This window comes from Trichosurus vulpecula, chromosome 4 (assembly GCF_011100635.1).
Source record: "Trichosurus vulpecula isolate mTriVul1 chromosome 4, mTriVul1.pri, whole genome shotgun sequence".
NCBI lineage: Eukaryota > Metazoa > Chordata > Mammalia > Diprotodontia > Phalangeridae > Trichosurus > Trichosurus vulpecula.
The window spans coordinates 162,398,744-162,406,357 of NC_050576.1; positions in this window are offsets into that span (position 1 = coordinate 162,398,744).

Consider the following 7,614-nt stretch of genomic DNA (forward strand, 5'->3'; position numbering starts at 1 on the left):
GTATAAAAGTTAACACTGAAAATTTAGCAGTCAGTTCCCATTGGCTCCAGCACACCTCCAGTACCAATATCCCTAAAGTGACTATGTTCATCTGTGTGTGTATTGTATATAACATATGAATGAGTTTGACCACATATGTGAGAATATATGTGACGCTGTGTTATATGTTTGCATGTTTCTGTACATAAATAGGAATATGAAGATGCCTGTCCTACAGGAAGCCTTCCCTGATCCCTCCAATGAAAACTGACACTTCATCTTCATCCTCCCATTTTCTTAAAAGCATTTTATCCAAATTTCTCTTCTCTTTGTTACATGCCCCATCATATCCTACTTATCAACCAACAAGCAGCTTCTACGTGCCAGGCCCTGGGGATATAAAGAATTTTGTTCTTGCCTGCCAGCATTACCTATATACACACATTCTAGTGGGAGACAATATGCACATATAAGATGTCCCAAAAGCCTTTTAAGGTATTAAAGCCTAAAAGGGCACTAAAACTTTGGGATACCCTTTATAACCAGGGTGGGGAACCTTCAGCCTCAAACCACATGTGGCCCTCTAGATCCTCAAGTGCGGCCCTTTGTTGATTGAATCCAAACTTGACAGAACAAATCCTCTTAATAAAAGACTTGGACTCAGTCAAAAGGTCCAACCCAAGGACCTAGAAGGCCACATGTTCCTCACCCCTGGTACACACACACAGCATTAAAACATAAACATAAAGCACAGAATTCTCAGAATGTTACTGCAGAAAAGGGACTTTTATTTTTGTCTGTCCTATCATTCTCACAGGCAAACAACACAGTGACTACCACACAGTAGGTGCTTAATAAACGCTCTGCAGAAATGAATTGTGTGCATATGTATATATACATACACACATATACGCACATATCACATATATACGTATGCGGATTGTGTTTAAGCGTTGGTGTGTGATGTGTACCTATCTGTGTGTGGTCCCATATCAGTGTCTCTCTTGGTGTCTGGCGTCTTCCTCCCCCTGTGGCTCTAAACCAACTCCATCCTAAGTCGCCTCTCCTGGTATCTGGGAGGAAGGGGGTCGGGGGGTGGGGGGGGTAGAGTCTTGTTTACTTCTCAGTCACAGTCGCGGGTCCACATCTGTCTCGCTCCCCGCTCCCCGCCGGGGGATCACGGCGTGTCAGCGTGGGGCCCGCACGTGGGCCGGCCTGTCTGCGTGTCCTGCGGGGAGAGACTAGACGATGGGGCGTCCGAGACTGTAACTCCATCCCGTCCCCCGCTCCCCCCTCCCACTCGGCTCTAGGGCCATTGCAATCTCATCCACCCCCTTTTACGGCCAGCCTGGTCACTGCCCCTATAATTACCCGCTTGGGGCCGGACGCGGCCGCCGAGTACAGCGCTGAGGAGGGGGCGGGGAGGGGCCACGACCCTTCTCCCAGTAGGGATGGGAGGTGCAGGGATCGCGACCCAGGAACTTGAGCTGGGTCTGACCCGCCCCAAACTACCCCCTCCCTCTCTTCGGGATAAAGTCCCCCTTCACCCCACCCCAATGCCTTCCCCCTTCCTAGGGCTCCAGTTTCTCCCCTTTGTTTACTTCTGGTGAGTCTGGGGCAGTGACCCTACCCTTCTAGGTGCCCGGGGCCAAAGTCTTCCAGGCTGATTCGGGCTGTCTGTGCGTGGGGCCAGGCACGCATGCGGGCCAGGTGTGTGGACTCTGGGGTTCCCCCCCCCCCCACGTTCTTCTGCACTTTTTTCACCTCCTCGCCACCCTATTTCTTTGGCTGGGGATGTCCTGACTACTGAGGGGATGGAGGGGAAGAGGGGAATCTGTGGGTCTTTCGGGCTCAGCCGCTCCGTGCCCGGCACTGGTTGGGGCTTGTCTTGTCTCTGTTGGGCCAAGCTGCTTCCCAGCACCGTCAGCTCTTATGGCCGAAGGTGGGGGTGAGGGGGAGAGGCGGAGGGCAGAGCGGAACATTTTGGGACATAGGTAGTCTGGGCCTCGGCACAGGGGTGAGTCAACCAAGTCTCACACATATATACACTCACAGTCAGATTAAAACATACAGACAGACAGACAGACAGACACGCGCACACACACACACTCCCACGTCTCCCCTTAGTCCGTCCTTGCTGGAACTTCTGCGACTCCTGGCGGACAAAACACACAAGAGACGTGGGAGTTGTATAGACAAGGCTCACAGCGAAAGAGTAAAGACCAGCAGAGAGAGACAGAGAGACAAAGAGACAGAACCCATGACAGAGAGGCAGCTGGAGTAATGGGGCACACAGAGAGCAGCCCTGCCCCAGCCCCGGGCTATCCAAACATCTTCTCTATCTCCACCCCCTACCAACCTGCACCTGCCTTTAATGATGCAGAGCAGCTCCAACACGCAGCCTCCCCTTCCCTTGGGGCTAAGATTTGGCTCTGTTTGGGGGAGTCCCCTTTGCTGTCTGAGTCCTTTGTCTGTGCTGTCTGTTTGTGTGCGGATTCCCCTACCATGAGTCTTTTCCGGGAACCCGGAGTGGGAGAAAGGGTTGGAGCTCAACTGAATTGTGTCTATTTGGGTATGCCAAACAACCCTTGCAAATCTCCTTCCTCTCTCAGGAGTGGAGTCCTTGAATTTTTATGTGCCCACTAACTTTCTGGAGCCCCGGTAGTACAGATCTCCCACTTAGGGTTCTTGGGAATGGGCAAACCTTTCAATACCTGGAAGGGAGCAGCTAGAAAGGAGAGAAGGTAGATGACTCTGGCTCTGGCTGGCACAGAGAGGCTGCCAGTCTGGAGGATCCAGGTGTTTTGGAGTGGGAAGGACAAGAACCCCCCACCCCTGTCCATGGGTCACCGTCTCAAACAGCTCAGCACCCTAAAGTAACCACTAGACACTAGGGTGGGATAAGCAGCAGGGAATATCCGAGTTAGGTAAAAAGGGGTGTTCTCAGTTTCCTCATCCCAAAGTCCGAAGAGTCCTTGTCCTCTCAGCCTAGGATCAGAGGCATCCTGGTATTATGGAAAGAATGCCTGATTGTCAGATAACCCTGAGGTCTCCTTGCCTCAAACCTCCCCTACTCCTGTCCATTCTTTACTCAGCCATCGAAGTGATCTTCCTAAAGTGCTGGTCTGATCATGTCCCTCCCCTAGTCTATAAACTACAGTGGCTCCCTATTGCCTAGAGGATCCAATACAAAGTGTTCCAAAAGTCTTAGTGATCCTTTTATGCTTTTGTAGCTTAAAACAGCACAGGATTTTTGGAATGCCATGTATAAAATCCATCTTTTTTTTTTTTTTTTGGTCAACAAACATTTATTAAGTGTTTAGGGAAGGGAATGGTATTTATCCTACTATGTGCCAGGCATTGTGCCAAGCATTCTATGAAAGTTATCTTATTTGATCCTCACGATAAGCCGGCTGGGTAGGCCCTGTTATTGTTCAGTTGAAGAGGGGCAGCTAGATGGTACAGTGGATGGAGCATTTGCCCTGGAGTCAGGAGGACCTGAGTTCAAACCCAATCTCAGACACTTTCTAGCTGTGTGACCCTGAGCCAGTCACTTAACCCTGATTGCCTCAAAAGAAAGAAATCCAGTTGAGGAAACTGAGGCAAGCAGGTTAAATTAGAGATAACCAACAGAGAGAAAGCCCTAGAATTAAGAAAATTGGGAAGGGCTTCCTCCTGGAAAGTGAGATTAGCTGGGGTAGCTGAGATGAGATGGGAGATGAGGGAAAACCCTTTACAGAGTGACCCCTTCCTGACTTTCTGGTCTTCTTCTACCTTACTTCCACATACTCTTAAGGCTCTGGCTTCTTTGCTCTTTGACCCACAAGATACTCTCAATCTCTCTCTCTCTCTCTCTCTCTCTCTCTCTCTCTCTCTCTCTCTCTCCCCCCCCCCCACCCCCCACCCCCACCCTGTGCATTTTCATTGTCTCTTCCCCATTCCCAGAATTCTACCTCCTTGACCTCCTCCAAATCTTAGCTAAAATTCCACCTCCTGCCCCTTTTCTGGTCTATCTTAACCTTGGTGCCTTCCCTTTGAGATTATCTCCCATTTATCCCATACAAATTTTGTTTGTGTTGTCTCTCCTTGAGGTTCCTTGAGTTCCTATCAGTTCCTTGAGGGCAGGAGCTATTTCATAGGCAGCTAGGTGGCACAGTAGATAGAGTACAGGATCTGGAATCAGGAAGAACTGAGTTCAGATTTAGCCTCAGATCCTTACTAGCTGTGTGACCCTGGACTTAACCCATTTTTCCCCTTTTTCTCATCTGCAAAGTGGGGATAATAATAGCACCTGGGAAGGAAGCACCCTGGGCAGTTATGAGGATAAAATGAAATAGTATTTGTGACCATCTTTGCAAACCTTAATGCGTTGTATGAATACCAACTTTCCTTTTACCTTTCTGTGTGTCCCCAGTGCTTAGCACTGTGCCTGGCACACCGTAGGCACTTAATAAATGCTTGTTGACTTGATATCAGCTAATCTTGGCTCTGCCATTTATTATCCATGCAACCTTGAGCAAGTCACTTCTCTGTTCCTCAGTTTCCTCATTCCTAAAATGAAGTTGTTGTTCAGTTGTGTCCGATGCTTCATCACCCCAAAGACACTAGAGTAACCATTTCCTTCTCCAGCTCATTTTCCAGATGAGGAAACTGAGGCAAACGGTGTGAAATCACTTGTCCGGTGTAACACAGCTACTGAGTATCTGACGCTGGATTTGAACCCAAGAACACGACTATTCCTGACTTCAGGCCCAGCAGTTTGTGCACTATGGCGCCACCTGGTGGCCCAAAGCAAAAAGGTTGGACTAAATGACCTCTAAATTACAATTCTATATCTATGATCCCCTCTCCAGTGTCGAACTAGCAACTCCAGCTCAAAATGGATTTTAAGAACCAATTACTATATTTTTAGAGTGACCACTGATACCTCTGAAATCAGCGCATGCTACAAATCAGGGCTTGATTCATTGTTCTGTTGATTTTCTAGACTTAAGGAAGTAATGGAGAAATATTTTATTTAGAAATAATGCAGATTAAACTTAAAAATGATTACATTTTTCTTCGGAAAGCCAGTTAGTAAACATTTACCTCTGGTGACCTTCTTTCCCAGGATCTTATTCTGCCCTTAAGTCATAAAATCTTACAATTGGAAGGAATCTTAAAGATCAGTTCAGTCTAGCAAATCTGTCACCTTCTACATGCCTAACCTTGGACCAATTATCTCTTTTCCCTGCCAAGCCTCACAAACCTTATTCATTTTCCCCCCTTTTCCTTTTCTGCAGGGTCTCTCCTCACTCTTCCCCCCCACCAACCTCCACCCCAGGTACTCTGTCACTGAATTTCTTCTTGGAACTAGGCAGACCAAGCCCCCAGAAGACTAAGGGCACAATGCCAGGTAGCAGCCAGGGTGCCAGCACCGAGAATCAATCGCTCCTTTGTTTCTGATGGAGCTGACCTCCTTAACCCCCATTCCTCCCTCAGGCCACACCCTGGGTAGTTGGGTGGGTGGGGAACCCCTGCAGGGCCCAGGAGCTTCTAGAAATCTCTGTAACAGGAGATAAATTGACAAAAAACCAGAGTGGGGGAAGAGGTGGAAATAAGAATGGTTCCATTCTTGATCTATGCTTAAGGTAAAAGTAATTTAAGGGGAGTGAGCCCACACTACTGAGGAAGTGCTAACTCTTTTTTTTCTTGAGTAAGGAATGTATAGTTGAAAAAGTACAGGGCAGAGAGTCAGGTTCTAGGTCCAAGTCTACTGCTAATTAGCTTCATGACCATGGGCAAGTCACTTCCTGTTCCTGGCCTGTCTCCTCATCTATAAAATCAGGATGGGCTATGCCTCTTTATCATTCTTTGCTTCCCTCAGATTCCTCTTGCTCGGATCATAGAATTTCAGTGGGCATATGAAACTAGGGTAGCCTGTGTCTGAAGAAGTAGCCAGGATTTTAGTGGTAGGGCATTTCATTACTATTTGTCACATCTCCCTCAGGTTTTTCTTTGGGGTTCTCCCAACTCTATTTCCCTCCTCTCTTTGTCCCTCTCCGATCTCTGTCATAGAAAACTTTGATAGGTTTAGCATTAGAAGGGATTGTAGAGATCATTTCATCTAACTTTCTCCTTTCACAGATGGAAAAATCTAAGCACCCTGAAAGATGAAGTGATTTGCCTGAAGTCACACAGAACCCAGGAATCTGGATTCAAACTCAGGCCTTCTGACTCCAAATACAGTGCATTTGCTAATACTCTTCCACTTCTCAACTTTATCCAACAAGGTTTCCATAGATTGAGGGGCAGCATGAGAAATTAAATGGGAACTTTTGGGGAGTTTTGCAGAAGCTGCAGATGACACATGAAGGCCAGCAGATGCCACAGAAAAAGTTTAGAAACTCAGAAATGCATAAAATCTATGTGGAGTATTGTATAATACTTTGTAAAATTACATTGTAAAAAATACATTGTAAAATACATAATATTTCATCTTTTAATCCATAATAATTCAGACCTACTCTGGTACAAAGGGACAGTCAAAACATTTTACGTGGATTTTCCAGATCAAGGAGCACTGTACCACTAACACCTGGGGATGTGGACGGGATAACGTAACTATATACGACCTGACTAGAACAGAATAGAATACTACTTGAGTAGTATATTAGCAAATCCGCTCGCTGTATGTGGAGTCAGAAGACCTGAGTTTGAATCCAGATTCCTTGCTACATTAATTTGATGGCAGCTAGGTGCCGCAGTGGTTAGAGCACTGGGCTTGGAATCAGGAAGACTCATCTTCATGAGTTCAAATTCAGCCTCAGACACTTCCTAGCTGTGTGACCCTGGGCGAGTAGTTTATTTGCCTCAGTTTCCTTGTCTGTAAAATGAGAAGCAAATGGCAAACCACTCCAGTATCTCTGTCAAGAAAACCCCAAATGGCGTCAGACTAAGAGTTGGACAGGATGGAAAAACAACCTTAACTTGAACCCATATCTTTGCCCATCTTTCTCCATTTTCCTTTACAGTCAATCATAGTGTCCAAACTTCTTGCCCTAGTATTGAAGGCTATTGAGTCTAACCCTGAGTTCTAGATACAATGCTAGACTTAACAATAGTAACTAGCATTTACAGAGCACTTTATAAAAAATTATTACATTTGATCTTTTGGGGAGGCAGCAGGGTTAAGTGACTTGCCCAAGGTCACATAGCTAGTAAGCATCTGAGGCTGGATTTGAACTCAGGCTCTCCTGACTCCAGGGGTGGTGCTCTATCCACTTCATCACCTAGCTGCCCCTTCATTTGATCTTCACAACAAACCTAGGAATTAGGTACTATTATTATCCCATTTTTCCAGATGTGGAAACTGAGGCAGACAGATTAAATTGCTCAGGGAGTATCTGAGGTCAGACTTGAATTAAGGTTTTCTTGACTCCAGGCCTGGAGCTCTATCTACTCTCTCTTCAGTACTTAACTGCCTTGCATGGTAGTCATTTATTATATGGGTTATGCATTCCTTCTAATCCACTAGACCAAAGGCAAGAACCCTCTCCTAATTTTTAGTATACACCACAGTACCAAGTAAGTGCCTGGCTTTTAGACACGTAGTAGATAACTTCCCCTACTCAGGAATATTCTCTAGTTCCTCAT